At 45.8% G+C, this 12,574-nt stretch overlaps 31 non-coding genes across 31 annotated transcripts; all 31 read right to left on the bottom strand.

Moving 5' to 3' along the window:
• Positions 1–149: 149 nt before the first annotated feature.
• On the bottom strand, positions 150–221 carry trnae-uuc (transfer RNA glutamic acid (anticodon UUC)). Its single transcript has one exon. It is a non-coding gene; the product is annotated as a tRNA-Glu (tRNA).
• A 100-nt stretch (positions 222–321) lies between these two features.
• trnae-uuc (transfer RNA glutamic acid (anticodon UUC)) lies at positions 322–393 on the bottom strand. Its single transcript has one exon. It is a non-coding gene; the product is annotated as a tRNA-Glu (tRNA).
• Positions 394–1,009: 616 nt separating this feature from the next.
• trnae-cuc (transfer RNA glutamic acid (anticodon CUC)) lies at positions 1,010–1,081 on the bottom strand. The gene has a single exon. It is a non-coding gene; the product is annotated as a tRNA-Glu (tRNA).
• A 272-nt stretch (positions 1,082–1,353) lies between these two features.
• trnae-uuc (transfer RNA glutamic acid (anticodon UUC)) lies at positions 1,354–1,425 on the bottom strand. The gene has a single exon. It is a non-coding gene; the product is annotated as a tRNA-Glu (tRNA).
• Positions 1,426–1,525: 100 nt separating this feature from the next.
• On the bottom strand, positions 1,526–1,597 carry trnae-uuc (transfer RNA glutamic acid (anticodon UUC)). Its single transcript has one exon. It is a non-coding gene; the product is annotated as a tRNA-Glu (tRNA).
• Positions 1,598–1,869: 272 nt separating this feature from the next.
• Positions 1,870–1,941, bottom strand: trnae-cuc (transfer RNA glutamic acid (anticodon CUC)). The gene has a single exon. It is a non-coding gene; the product is annotated as a tRNA-Glu (tRNA).
• Positions 1,942–2,213: 272 nt separating this feature from the next.
• Positions 2,214–2,285, bottom strand: trnae-uuc (transfer RNA glutamic acid (anticodon UUC)). The gene has a single exon. It is a non-coding gene; the product is annotated as a tRNA-Glu (tRNA).
• A 444-nt stretch (positions 2,286–2,729) lies between these two features.
• Positions 2,730–2,801, bottom strand: trnae-cuc (transfer RNA glutamic acid (anticodon CUC)). Its single transcript has one exon. It is a non-coding gene; the product is annotated as a tRNA-Glu (tRNA).
• A 100-nt stretch (positions 2,802–2,901) lies between these two features.
• trnae-uuc (transfer RNA glutamic acid (anticodon UUC)) lies at positions 2,902–2,973 on the bottom strand. Its single transcript has one exon. It is a non-coding gene; the product is annotated as a tRNA-Glu (tRNA).
• A 99-nt stretch (positions 2,974–3,072) lies between these two features.
• On the bottom strand, positions 3,073–3,144 carry trnae-cuc (transfer RNA glutamic acid (anticodon CUC)). Its single transcript has one exon. It is a non-coding gene; the product is annotated as a tRNA-Glu (tRNA).
• A 617-nt stretch (positions 3,145–3,761) lies between these two features.
• trnae-uuc (transfer RNA glutamic acid (anticodon UUC)) lies at positions 3,762–3,833 on the bottom strand. The gene has a single exon. It is a non-coding gene; the product is annotated as a tRNA-Glu (tRNA).
• A 444-nt stretch (positions 3,834–4,277) lies between these two features.
• On the bottom strand, positions 4,278–4,349 carry trnae-uuc (transfer RNA glutamic acid (anticodon UUC)). The gene has a single exon. It is a non-coding gene; the product is annotated as a tRNA-Glu (tRNA).
• A 100-nt stretch (positions 4,350–4,449) lies between these two features.
• trnae-uuc (transfer RNA glutamic acid (anticodon UUC)) lies at positions 4,450–4,521 on the bottom strand. Its single transcript has one exon. It is a non-coding gene; the product is annotated as a tRNA-Glu (tRNA).
• Positions 4,522–5,301: 780 nt separating this feature from the next.
• Positions 5,302–5,373, bottom strand: trnae-uuc (transfer RNA glutamic acid (anticodon UUC)). The gene has a single exon. It is a non-coding gene; the product is annotated as a tRNA-Glu (tRNA).
• Positions 5,374–5,645: 272 nt separating this feature from the next.
• On the bottom strand, positions 5,646–5,717 carry trnae-uuc (transfer RNA glutamic acid (anticodon UUC)). The gene has a single exon. It is a non-coding gene; the product is annotated as a tRNA-Glu (tRNA).
• Positions 5,718–6,333: 616 nt separating this feature from the next.
• Positions 6,334–6,405, bottom strand: trnae-cuc (transfer RNA glutamic acid (anticodon CUC)). The gene has a single exon. It is a non-coding gene; the product is annotated as a tRNA-Glu (tRNA).
• Positions 6,406–6,677: 272 nt separating this feature from the next.
• On the bottom strand, positions 6,678–6,749 carry trnae-uuc (transfer RNA glutamic acid (anticodon UUC)). Its single transcript has one exon. It is a non-coding gene; the product is annotated as a tRNA-Glu (tRNA).
• A 100-nt stretch (positions 6,750–6,849) lies between these two features.
• trnae-uuc (transfer RNA glutamic acid (anticodon UUC)) lies at positions 6,850–6,921 on the bottom strand. The gene has a single exon. It is a non-coding gene; the product is annotated as a tRNA-Glu (tRNA).
• A 272-nt stretch (positions 6,922–7,193) lies between these two features.
• On the bottom strand, positions 7,194–7,265 carry trnae-cuc (transfer RNA glutamic acid (anticodon CUC)). The gene has a single exon. It is a non-coding gene; the product is annotated as a tRNA-Glu (tRNA).
• Positions 7,266–7,537: 272 nt separating this feature from the next.
• On the bottom strand, positions 7,538–7,609 carry trnae-uuc (transfer RNA glutamic acid (anticodon UUC)). The gene has a single exon. It is a non-coding gene; the product is annotated as a tRNA-Glu (tRNA).
• A 444-nt stretch (positions 7,610–8,053) lies between these two features.
• On the bottom strand, positions 8,054–8,125 carry trnae-cuc (transfer RNA glutamic acid (anticodon CUC)). Its single transcript has one exon. It is a non-coding gene; the product is annotated as a tRNA-Glu (tRNA).
• A 100-nt stretch (positions 8,126–8,225) lies between these two features.
• trnae-uuc (transfer RNA glutamic acid (anticodon UUC)) lies at positions 8,226–8,297 on the bottom strand. The gene has a single exon. It is a non-coding gene; the product is annotated as a tRNA-Glu (tRNA).
• A 99-nt stretch (positions 8,298–8,396) lies between these two features.
• On the bottom strand, positions 8,397–8,468 carry trnae-cuc (transfer RNA glutamic acid (anticodon CUC)). The gene has a single exon. It is a non-coding gene; the product is annotated as a tRNA-Glu (tRNA).
• A 617-nt stretch (positions 8,469–9,085) lies between these two features.
• On the bottom strand, positions 9,086–9,157 carry trnae-uuc (transfer RNA glutamic acid (anticodon UUC)). Its single transcript has one exon. It is a non-coding gene; the product is annotated as a tRNA-Glu (tRNA).
• A 444-nt stretch (positions 9,158–9,601) lies between these two features.
• trnae-uuc (transfer RNA glutamic acid (anticodon UUC)) lies at positions 9,602–9,673 on the bottom strand. The gene has a single exon. It is a non-coding gene; the product is annotated as a tRNA-Glu (tRNA).
• A 100-nt stretch (positions 9,674–9,773) lies between these two features.
• On the bottom strand, positions 9,774–9,845 carry trnae-uuc (transfer RNA glutamic acid (anticodon UUC)). Its single transcript has one exon. It is a non-coding gene; the product is annotated as a tRNA-Glu (tRNA).
• A 780-nt stretch (positions 9,846–10,625) lies between these two features.
• Positions 10,626–10,697, bottom strand: trnae-uuc (transfer RNA glutamic acid (anticodon UUC)). The gene has a single exon. It is a non-coding gene; the product is annotated as a tRNA-Glu (tRNA).
• A 444-nt stretch (positions 10,698–11,141) lies between these two features.
• Positions 11,142–11,213, bottom strand: trnae-cuc (transfer RNA glutamic acid (anticodon CUC)). The gene has a single exon. It is a non-coding gene; the product is annotated as a tRNA-Glu (tRNA).
• Positions 11,214–11,313: 100 nt separating this feature from the next.
• On the bottom strand, positions 11,314–11,385 carry trnae-uuc (transfer RNA glutamic acid (anticodon UUC)). Its single transcript has one exon. It is a non-coding gene; the product is annotated as a tRNA-Glu (tRNA).
• A 101-nt stretch (positions 11,386–11,486) lies between these two features.
• trnae-cuc (transfer RNA glutamic acid (anticodon CUC)) lies at positions 11,487–11,558 on the bottom strand. The gene has a single exon. It is a non-coding gene; the product is annotated as a tRNA-Glu (tRNA).
• Positions 11,559–11,650: 92 nt separating this feature from the next.
• trnae-uuc (transfer RNA glutamic acid (anticodon UUC)) lies at positions 11,651–11,722 on the bottom strand. The gene has a single exon. It is a non-coding gene; the product is annotated as a tRNA-Glu (tRNA).
• Positions 11,723–12,574: the final 852 nt, after the last annotated feature.

Raw genomic sequence — 12,574 nt, 5'->3', positions numbered from 1 at the left:
GGGCTACAGCAGTGAAAGTGCTCGATCCTAGCCACTAGACCATCAGGGACGGTATAAAAAATAGTTGACTGTTAGCGAACCCATTCTAGAACAAGAAACCTCTTTCCAATTCCTCAAGAAGAATTGTCTGTCTTTCTGTCCGTAATACATTCCCTGACCGGGAATCGAACCCGGGCCACAGCAGTGAAAGTGCTGGATCCTAGCCACTAGACCATCAGGGACGGTATAAAAAAAAGTTGACTGTTAGCGAACCCATTCTAGAACAAGAAACCTCTTTCCAATTCCTCAAGAAGAATTGTCCGTCTTTCCGTCCGTAATACATTCCCTGACCGGGAATCGAACCCGGGCCACAGCAGTGAAAGTGCTGGATCCTAGCCACTAGACCATCAGGGACGATACAAGCAAAAGTTGACTGTTGGCGAATTCATTCTAGAACAAGAAATCTCTTTCCAATTCCTAAAGAAGAATTGTCCGTCTTTCCGTCCGTAATACATTCCCTGACCGGGAATCGAACCCAGGCCACAGCAGTGAAAGTGATGGATCCTAGCCACTAGACCATTAAGGACGGTATAACAAAAAGTTGACTGTTAGCGAACTCATTTTAGAACAAGAAACCTCTTTCCAATTCCTCATTAACAATTGTCCGTCTTTCCGTCCGTAATACATTCCCTGACCGGGAATCGAACCCGGGCTACAGCAGTGAAAGTGCTGGATCCTAGCCACTAGACCATCAGGGACGGTATAAAAAATAGTTGACTGTTAGCGAACCCATTCTAGAACAAGAAACCTCTTTCCAATTCCTCAAGAAGAATTGTCTGTCTTTCTGTCCGTAATACATTCCCTGACCGGGAATCGAACCCGGGCCACAGCAGTGAAAGTGATGGATCCTAGCCACTAGACCATTAAGGACGGTATAACAAAAAATTGACTGTTAGCGAACTCATTTTAGAACAAGAAACCTCTTTCCAATTCCTCATTAACAATTGTCTGTCTTTCCGTCCGTAATACATTCCCTGACCGGGAATCGAACCCGGGCCACAGCAGTGAGAGTGCTGGATCCTAGCCACTAGACCATCAGGGACGATACAAGCAAAAGTTGACTGTTGGCGAATTCATTCTAGAACAAGGAATCTCTTTCCAATTCCTCAAGAAGAATTGTCTGTCTTTCTGTCCGTAATACATTCCCTGACCGGGAATCGAACCCCGGCCACAGCAGTGAAAGTGCTGGATCCTAGCCACTAGACCATCAGGGACGATACAAGCAAAGGTTGACTGTTGGCGAATTCATTCTAGAACAAGAAACCTCTTTCCAATTCCTAAAGAAGAATTGTCTGTCTTTCTGTCCGTAATACATTCCCTGACCGGGAATCGAACCCGGGCCACAGCAGTGAAAGTGCTGGATCCTAGCCACTAGACCATCAGGGACGATACAAGCAAAAGTCGACTGTTGGCGAATTCATTCTAGAACAAGAAACCTCTTTCCAATTCCTCAAGAAGAATTGTCTGTCTTTCTGTCCGTAATACATTCCCTGACCGGGAATCGAACCCGGGCCACAGCAGTGAAAGTGCTGGATCCTAGCCACTAGACCATCAGGGACGATACAAGCAAAGGTTGACTGTTGGCGAATTCATTCTAGAACAAGAAACCTCATTCCAATTCCTAGAGAAGAATTGTCTGTCTTTCTGTCCGTAATACATTCCCTGACCGGGAATCGAACCCGGGCCACAGCAGTGAAAGTGATGGATCCTAGCCACTAGACCATTAAGGACGGTATAACAAAAAGTTGACTGTTAGCGAACTCATTTTAGAACAAGAAACCTCTTTCCAATTCCTCATTAACAATTGTCTGTCTTTCCGTCCGTAATACATTCCCTGACCGGGAATCGAACCCGGGCCACAGCAGTGAGAGTGCTGGATCCTAGCCACTAGACCATCAGGGACGACACAAGCAAAAGTTGACTGTTGGCGAATTCATTCTAGAACAAAAAATCTCTTTCCAATTCCTCAAGAAGAATTGTCTGTCTTTCTGTCCGTAATACATTCCCTGACCGGGAATCGAACCCTGGTCACAGCAGTGAAAGTGCTGGATCCTAGCCACTAGACCATCAGGGACGATACAAGCAAAGGTTGACTGTTGGCGAATTCATTCTAGAACAAGAAACCTCTTTCCAATTCCTCAAGAAGAATTGTCTGTCTTTCTGTCCGTAATACATTCCCTGACCGGGAATCGAACCCGGGCCACAGCAGTGAAAGTGCTGGATCCTAGCCACTAGACCATCAGGGACGGTATAAAAAAAAGTTGACTGTTAGCGAACCCATTCTAGAACAAGAAACCTCTTTCCAATTCCTCAAGAACAATTGTCTGTCTTTCGGTCCGTAATACATTCCCTGACCGGGAATCGAACCCGGGCCACAGCAGTGAGAGTGCTGGATCCTAGACACTAGACCATCAGGGACGATACAAGCAAAAGTTGACTGTTGGCGAATTCATTCTAGAACAAGAAATCTCTTTCCAATTCCTCAAGAAGAATTGTCTGTCTTTCTGTCCGTAATACATTCCCTGACCGGGAATCGAACCCAGGCCACAGCAGTGAAAGTGATGGATCCTAGCCACTAGACCATTAAGGACGGTATAACAAAAAGTTGACTGTTAGCGAACTCATTTTAGAAAAAGAAACCTCTTTCCAATTCCTCATTAACAATTGTCTGTCTTTCCGTCCGTAATACATTCCCTGACCGGGAATCGAACCCGGGCCACAGCAGTGAGAGTGCTGGATCCTAGCCACTAGACCATCAGGGACGATACAAGCAAAAGTTGACTGTTGGCGAATTCATTCTAGAACAAGAAACCTCTTTCCAATTCCTCAAGAAGAATTGTCTGTCTTTCTGTCTGTTATACATTCCCTGACCGGGAATCGAACCCGGGCCACGGCAGTGAAAGTGCTGTATCCTAGCCACTAGACCATCAGGGACGGTATAAAAAAAGTTGACTGTTAGCGAACCCATTCTAAAACAAGAAACCTCTTTCCAATTCCTCAAGAACAATTGTCTGTCTTTCCGTCCGCGATACATTCCCTGACCGGGAATCGAACCCGGGCCACAGCAGTGAGAGTGCTGGATCCTAGCCACTAGACCATCAGGGACGATACAAGCAAAAGTTGACTGTTAGCGAACCCATTCTAGAACAAGAAACCTCTTTCCAATTCCTCAAGAACAATTGTCCGTCTTTCCGTCCGTAATACATTCCCTGACCGGGAATCGAACCCGGGCCACAGCAGTGAAAGTGCTGGATCCTAGCCACTAGACCATCAGGCACGATACAAGCAAAGGTTGACTGTTGGCGAATTCATTCTAGAACAAGAAACCTCATTCCAATTCCTCAAGAAGAATTGTCTGTCTTTCTGTCCGTAATACATTCCCTGACCGGGAATCAAACCCGGGCCACAGCAGTGAAAGTGATGGATCCTAGCCACTAGACCATTAAGGACGGTATAACAAAAAGTTGACTGTTAGCGAACTCATTTTAGAATAAAGAAACCTCTTTCCAATTGCTCATTAACAATTGTCCGTCTTTCCGTCCGTAATACATTCCCTGACCGGGAATCGAACCCGGGCCACAGCAGTGAGAGTGCTGGATCGTAGCCACTAGACCATCAGGGACAATACAAGCAAAGGTTGACTGTTGGCGAATTCATTCTAGAACAAGAAACCTCTTTCCAATTCCTCAAGAAGAATTGTCTGTCTTTTTGTCCGTAATACATTCCCTGACCGGGAATCGAACCCGGGCCACAGCAGTGAAAGTGCTGGATCCTAGCCACTAGACCATCAGGGACGGTATAAAAAAAAGTTGACTGTTAGCGAACCCATTCTAGAACAAGAAACCTCTTTCCAATTCCTCAAGAACAATTGTCCGTCTTTCCGTCCGTAATACATTCCCTGACCGGGAATCGAACCCGGGCCACAGCAGTGAAAGTGCTGGATCCTAGCCACCAGACCATCAGGGACGATACAAGCAAAGGTTGACTGTTGGCGAATTCATTCTAGAACAAGAAACCTCTTTCCAATTGCTCAAGAAGAATTGTCTGTCTTTCTGTCCGTAATACATTCCCTGACTGGGAATCGAACCCGGGCCACAGCAGTGAAAGTGCTGGATCCTAGCCACTAGACCATCAGGGACGATACAAGCAAAGGTTGACTGTTGGCGAATTCATTCTAGAACAAGAAAACTATTTCCAATTCCTCAAGAAGAATTGTCTGTCTTTCTGTTCGTAATACATTCCCTGACCGGGAATCGAACCCGGGCCACAGCAGTGAAAGTGCTGGATCCTAGCCACTAGACCATCAGGGACGGTATAAAAAAAAGTTGACTGTTAGCGAACCCATTCTAGAACAAGAAACCTCTTTCCAATTCCTCAAGAAGAATTGTCCGTCTTTCCGTCCGTAATACATTCCCTGACCGGGAATCGAACCCGGGCCACAGCAGTGAAAGTGCTGGATCCTAGCCACTAGACCATCAGGGACGATACAAGCAAAAGTTGACTGTTGGCGAATTCATTCTAGAACAAGAAATCTCTTTCCAATTCCTAAAGAAGAATTGTCCGTCTTTCCGTCCGTAATACATTCCCTGACCGGGAATCGAACCCAGGCCACAGCAGTGAAAGTGATGGATCCTAGCCACTAGACCATTAAGGACGGTATAACAAAAAGTTGACTGTTAGCGAACTCATTTTAGAACAAGAAACCTCTTTCCAATTCCTCATTAACAATTGTCCGTCTTTCCGTCCGTAATACATTCCCTGACCGGGAATCGAACCCGGGCTACAGCAGTGAAAGTGCTGGATCCTAGCCACTAGACCATCAGGGACGGTATAAAAAATAGTTGACTGTTAGCGAACCCATTCTAGAACAAGAAACCTCTTTCCAATTCCTCAAGAACAATTGTCTGTCTTTCCGTCCGTAATACATTCCCTGACCGGGAATCGAATCCAGGCCACAGCAGTGAGAGTGCTGGATCCTAGCCACTAGACCATCAGGGACAATACAAGCAAAAGTTGACTGTTGGCGAATTCATTCTAGAACAAGCAACCTCTTTCCATTTCCTCAAGAAGAATTGTCCGTCCGTAATACATTCCCTGACCGGGAATCGAACCCGGGCTACAGCAGTGAAAGTGCTGGATCCTAGCCACTAGACCATCAGGGACGGTATAATAAAAAGTTGACTGTTGGCGAATTCATTCTAGAACAAGAAAACTCTTTCCAATTCCTCAAGAAGAATTGTCTGTCTTTCTGTCTGTTATACATTCCCTGACCGGGAATCGAACCCGGGCCACAGCAGTGAAAGTGCTGGATCCTAGCCATTAGACCATCAGGGACGGTATAAAAAAAAGTTGACTGTTAGCGAATCCATTCTAGAACAAGAAACCTCTTTCCAATTCCTCAAGAACAATTGTCTGTCTTTCCGTCCGCAATACATTCCCTGACCGGGAATCGAACCCGGGCTACAGCAGTGAGAGTGCTGGATCCTAGCCACTAGACCATCCGGGACGATACAAGCAAAAGTTGACTGTTGGCGAACTCATTCTAGAACAAGAAACCTCATTCCAATTCCTCAAGAAGAATTGTCTGTCTTTCTGTCCGTAATACATTCCCTGACCGGGAATCGAACCCGGGCCACAGCAGTGAAAGTGCTGGATCCTAGCCACTAGACCATCAGGGACGATACAAGCAAAAGTTGACTGTTGGCGAATTCATTCTAGAACAAGAAATCTCTTTCCAATTCCTAAAGAAGAATTGTCCGTCTTTCCGTCCGTAATACATTCCCTGACCGGGAATCGAACCCAGGCCACAGCAGTGAAAGTGATGGATCCTAGCCACTAGACCATTAAGGACGGTATAACAAAAAGTTGACTGTTAGCGAACTCATTTTAGAACAAGAAACCTCTTTCCAATTCCTCATTAACAATTGTCCGTCTTTCCGTCCGTAATACATTCCCTGACCGGGAATCGAACCCGGGCTACAGCAGTGAAAGTGCTGGATCCTAGCCACTAGACCATCAGGGACGGTATAAAAAATAGTTGACTGTTAGCGAACCCATTCTAGAACAAGAAACCTCTTTCCAATTCCTCAAGAAGAATTGTCTGTCTTTCTGTCCGTAATACATTCCCTGACCGGGAATCGAACCCGGGCCACAGCAGTGAAAGTGATGGATCCTAGCCACTAGACCATTAAGGACGGTATAACAAAAAATTGACTGTTAGCGAACTCATTTTAGAACAAGAAACCTCTTTCCAATTCCTCATTAACAATTGTCTGTCTTTCCGTCCGTAATACATTCCCTGACCGGGAATCGAACCCGGGCCACAGCAGTGAGAGTGCTGGATCCTAGCCACTAGACCATCAGGGACGATACAAGCAAAAGTTGACTGTTGGCGAATTCATTCTAGAACAAGGAATCTCTTTCCAATTCCTCAAGAAGAATTGTCTGTCTTTCTGTCCGTAATACATTCCCTGACCGGGAATCGAACCCCGGCCACAGCAGTGAAAGTGCTGGATCCTAGCCACTAGACCATCAGGGACGATACAAGCAAAGGTTGACTGTTGGCGAATTCATTCTAGAACAAGAAACCTCTTTCCAATTCCTCAAGAAGAATTGTCTGTCTTTCTGTCCGTAATACATTCCCTGACCGGGAATCGAACCCGGGCCACAGCAGTGAAAGTGCTGGATCCTAGCCACTAGACCATCAGGGACGATACAAGCAAAAGTCGACTGTTGGCGAATTCATTCTAGAACAAGAAACCTCTTTCCAATTCCTCAAGAAGAATTGTCTGTCTTTCTGTCCGTAATACATTCCCTGACCGGGAATCGAACCCGGGCCACAGCAGTGAAAGTGCTGGATCCTAGCCACTAGACCATCAGGGACGATACAAGCAAAGGTTGACTGTTGGCGAATTCATTCTAGAACAAGAAACCTCATTCCAATTCCTAGAGAAGAATTGTCTGTCTTTCTGTCCGTAATACATTCCCTGACCGGGAATCGAACCCGGGCCACAGCAGTGAAAGTAATGGATCCTAGCCACTAGACCATTAAGGACGGTATAACAAAAAGTTGACTGTTAGCGAACTCATTTTAGAACAAGAAACCTCTTTCCAATTCCTCATTAACAATTGTCTGTCTTTCCGTCCGTAATACATTCCCTGACCGGGAATCGAACCCGGGCCACAGCAGTGAGAGTGCTGGATCCTAGCCACTAGACCATCAGGGACGACACAAGCAAAAGTTGACTGTTGGCGAATTCATTCTAGAACAAAAAATCTCTTTCCAATTCCTCAAGAAGAATTGTCTGTCTTTCTGTCCGTAATACATTCCCTGACCGGGAATCGAACCCTGGTCACAGCAGTGAAAGTGCTGGATCCTAGCCACTAGACCATCAGGGACGATACAAGCAAAGGTTGACTGTTGGCGAATTCATTCTAGAACAAGAAACCTCTTTCCAATTCCTCAAGAAGAATTGTCTGTCTTTCTGTCCGTAATACATTCCCTGACCGGGAATCGAACCCGGGCCACAGCAGTGAAAGTGCTGGATCCTAGCCACTAGACCATCAGGGACGGTATAAAAAAAAGTTGACTGTTAGCGAACCCATTCTAGAACAAGAAACCTCTTTCCAATTCCTCAAGAACAATTGTCTGTCTTTCGGTCCGTAATACATTCCCTGACCGGGAATCGAACCCGGGCCACAGCAGTGAGAGTGCTGGATCCTAGACACTAGACCATCAGGGACGATACAAGCAAAAGTTGACTGTTGGCGAATTCATTCTAGAACAAGAAATCTCTTTCCAATTCCTCAAGAAGAATTGTCTGTCTTTCTGTCCGTAATACATTCCCTGACCGGGAATCGAACCCAGGCCACAGCAGTGAAAGTGATGGATCCTAGCCACTAGACCATTAAGGACGGTATAACAAAAAGTTGACTGTTAGCGAACTCATTTTAGAAAAAGAAACCTCTTTCCAATTCCTCATTAACAATTGTCTGTCTTTCCGTCCGTAATACATTCCCTGACCGGGAATCGAACCCGGGCCACAGCAGTGAGAGTGCTGGATCCTAGCCACTAGACCATCAGGGACGATACAAGCAAAAGTTGACTGTTGGCGAATTCATTCTAGAACAAGAAACCTCTTTCCAATTCCTCAAGAAGAATTGTCTGTCTTTCTGTCTGTTATACATTCCCTGACCGGGAATCGAACCCGGGCCACGGCAGTGAAAGTGCTGTATCCTAGCCACTAGACCATCAGGGACGGTATAAAAAAAGTTGACTGTTAGCGAACCCATTCTAAAACAAGAAACCTCTTTCCAATTCCTCAAGAACAATTGTCTGTCTTTCCGTCCGCGATACATTCCCTGACCGGGAATCGAACCCGGGCCACAGCAGTGAGAGTGCTGGATCCTAGCCACTAGACCATCAGGGACGATACAAGCAAAAGTTGACTGTTAGCGAACCCATTCTAGAACAAGAAACCTCTTTCCAATTCCTCAAGAACAATTGTCCGTCTTTCCGTCCGTAATACATTCCCTGACCGGGAATCGAACCCGGGCCACAGCAGTGAAAGTGCTGGATCCTAGCCACTAGACCATCAGGCACGATACAAGCAAAGGTTGACTGTTGGCGAATTCATTCTAGAACAAGAAACCTCATTCCAATTCCTCAAGAAGAATTGTCTGTCTTTCTGTCCGTAATACATTCCCTGACCGGGAATCAAACCCGGGCCACAGCAGTGAAAGTGATGGATCCTAGCCACTAGACCATTAAGGACGGTATAACAAAAAGTTGACTGTTAGCGAACTCATTTTAGAATAAAGAAACCTCTTTCCAATTGCTCATTAACAATTGTCCGTCTTTCCGTCCGTAATACATTCCCTGACCGGGAATCGAACCCGGGCCACAGCAGTGAGAGTGCTGGATCGTAGCCACTAGACCATCAGGGACAATACAAGCAAAGGTTGACTGTTGGCGAATTCATTCTAGAACAAGAAACCTCTTTCCAATTCCTCAAGAAGAATTGTCTGTCTTTTTGTCCGTAATACATTCCCTGACCGGGAATCGAACCCGGGCCACAGCAGTGAAAGTGCTGGATCCTAGCCACTAGACCATCAGGGACGGTATAAAAAAAAGTTGACTGTTAGCGAACCCATTCTAGAACAAGAAACCTCTTTCCAATTCCTCAAGAACAATTGTCCGTCTTTCCGTCCGTAATACATTCCCTGACCGGGAATCGAACCCGGGCCACAGCAGTGAAAGTGCTGGATCCTAGCCACCAGACCATCAGGGACGATACAAGCAAAGGTTGACTGTTGGCGAATTCATTCTAGAACAAGAAACCTCTTTCCAATTGCTCAAGAAGAATTGTCTGTCTTTCTGTCCGTAATACATTCCCTGACTGGGAATCGAACCCGGGCCACAGCAGTGAAAGTGCTGGATCCTAGCCACTAGACCATCAGGGACGATACAAGCAAAGGTTGACTGTTGGCGAATTCATTCTAGAACAAGAAAACTATTTCCAATTCCTCAAGAAGAATTGTCTGTCTTTCTGTTCGTAATACATTCCCTGACCGGGAATCGAACCCGGGCCACAGCAGTGAAAGTGCTGGATCCTAGCCACTAGACCATCAGGGACGGTATAAAAAAAAGTTGACTGTTAGCGAACCCATTCTAGAACAAGAAACCTCTTTCCAATTCCTCAAGAAGAATTGTCCGTCTTTCCGTCCGTAATACATTCCCTGACCGGGAATCGAACCCGGGCCACAGCAGTGAAAGTGCTGGATCCTAGCCACTAGACCATCAGGGACGATACAAGCAAAAGTTGACTGTTGGCGAATTCATTCTAGAACAAGAAATCTCTTTCCAATTCCTAAAGAAGAATTGTCCGTCTTTCCGTCCGTAATACATTCCCTGACCGGGAATCGAACCCAGGCCACAGCAGTGAAAGTGATGGATCCTAGCCACTAGACCATTAAGGACGGTATAACAAAAAGTTGACTGTTAGCGAACTCATTTTAGAACAAGAAACCTCTTTCCAATTCCTCATTAACAATTGTCCGTCTTTCCGTCCGTAATACATTCCCTGACCGGGAATCGAACCCGGGCTACAGCAGTGAAAGTGCTGGATCCTAGCCACTAGACCATCAGGGACGGTATAAAAAATAGTTGACTGTTAGCGAACCCATTCTAGAACAAGAAACCTCTTTCCAATTCCTCAAGAACAATTGTCTGTCTTTCCGTCCGTAATACATTCCCTGACCGGGAATCGAATCCAGGCCACAGCAGTGAGAGTGCTGGATCCTAGCCACTAGACCATCAGGGACAATACAAGCAAAAGTTGACTGTTGGCGAATTCATTCTAGAACAAGCAACCTCTTTCCATTTCCTCAAGAAGAATTGTCCGTCCGTAATACATTCCCTGACCGGGAATCGAACCCGGGCTACAGCAGTGAAAGTGCTGGATCCTAGCCACTAGACCATCAGGGACGGTATAATAAAAAGTTGACTGTTGGCGAATTCATTCTAGAACAAGAAAACTCTTTCCAATTCCTCAAGAAGAATTGTCTGTCTTTCTGTCTGTTATACATTCCCTGACCGGGAATCGAACCCGGGCCACAGCAGTGAAAGTGCTGGATCCTAGCCATTAGACCATCAGGGACGGTATAAAAAAAAGTTGACTGTTAGCGAATCCATTCTAGAACAAGAAACCTCTTTCCAATTCCTCAAGAACAATTGTCTGTCTTTCCGTCCGCAATACATTCCCTGACCGGGAATCGAACCCGGGCTACAGCAGTGAGAGTGCTGGATCCTAGCCACTAGACCATCCGGGACGATACAAGCAAAAGTTGACTGTTGGCGAACTCATTCTAGAACAAGAAACCTCATTCCAATTCCTCAAGAAGAATTGTCTGTCTTTCTGTCCGTAATACATTCCCTGACCGGGAATCGAACCCGGGCCACAGCAGTGAAAGTGATGGATCCTAGCCACTAGACCATTAAGGACGGTATAACAAAAAGTTGACTGTTAGCGAACTCATTTTAGAACAAGAAACCTCTTTCCAATTCCTCATTAACAATTGTCCGTCTTTCCGTCCGTAATACATTCCCTGACCGGGAATCGAACCCGGGCCACAGCAGTGAGAGTGCTGGATCCTAGCCACTAGACCATCAGGGACGATACCAGCAAAGGTTGACTGTTGGCAAATTCATTCTAGAACAAGAAACCTCTTTCCAATTCCTCAAGAAGAATTGTCTGTCTTTCTGTCCGTAATACATTCCCTGACCGGGAATCGAACCCGGGCCACAGCAGTGAAAGTGCTGGATCCTAGCCACTAGACCATCAGGGACGGTATAAAAAAAAAGTTGACTGTTAGCGAACCCATTCTAGAACAAGAAACCTCTTTCCAATTCCTCAAGAACAATTGTCTGTCTTTCCGTCCGTAATACATTCCCTGACCGGGAATCGAACCCGGGCCACAGCAGTGAGAGTGCTGGATCCTAGCCACTAGACCATCAGGGACGATACAAGCAAAAGTTGACTGTTGGCGAATTCATTCTAGAACAAGCAACCTCTTTCCATTTCCTCAAGAAGAATTGTCCGTCCGTAATACATTCCCTGACCGGGAATCGAACCCGGGCCACAGCAGTGAAAGTGCTGGATCCTAGCCACTAGACCATCAGGGACGATACAAGCAAAGGTTGACTGTTGGCGAATTCATTCTAGAACAAGAAACCTCATTCCAATTCCTCAAGAAGAATTGTCTGTCTTTCTGTCCGTAATACATTCCCTGACCGGGAATCGAACCCGGGCCACAGCAGTGAAAGTGATGGATCTTAGCCACTAGACCATTAAGGACGGTATAACAAAAAGTTGACTGTTAGCGAACTCATTTTAGAAAAAGAAACCTCTTCCCAATTCCTCATTAACAATTGTCTGTCTTTCCGTCCGTAATACATTCCCTGACCGGGAATCGAACCCGGGTCAAAGCAGTGAGAGTGCTGGATCCTAGCCACTAGACCATCAGGGACGATACAAGCAAAAGTTGACTGTTGGCGAATTCATTCTAGAACAAGAAATCTATTTCCAATTCCTCAAGAAGAATTGTCTGTCTTTCTGTCCGTAATACATTCCCTGACCGGGAATCGAACCCGGGCCACAGCAGTGAAAGTGATGGATCCTAGCCACTAGACCATTAAGGACGGTATAACAAAAAGTTGACTGTTAGCGAACTCACTTTAGAAAAAGAAACCTCTTTCCAATTCCTCATTAACAATTGTCTGTCTTTCCGTTCGTAACACATTCCCTGACCGGGAATCGAACCCGGGCCAAAGCAGTGAGAGTGCTGGATCCTAACCACTAGACCATCAGGGACGATACAAGCAAAAGTTGACTGTTGGCGAATTCATTCTAGAACAAGAAACCTCTTTCCAATTCCTCAAGAAGAATTGTCCGTCTTTCCGTCCGTAATACATATATATTCATCCAAGTCTGTTTTAAGCTTAGATTTAAACATTTCCACTGAGGTTGCAGATCGA

Source organism: Urocampus carinirostris, chromosome 10 (genome assembly GCF_059441175.1).
Source record: "Urocampus carinirostris isolate Australia breed hairy pipefish chromosome 10, RoL_Ucar_1.0, whole genome shotgun sequence".
Taxonomy (NCBI): Eukaryota; Metazoa; Chordata; class Actinopteri; order Syngnathiformes; family Syngnathidae; genus Urocampus; species Urocampus carinirostris.
Note: the sequence above shows the minus strand (reverse complement) of the source record. Positions and strands in the feature narration are given on the sequence as shown.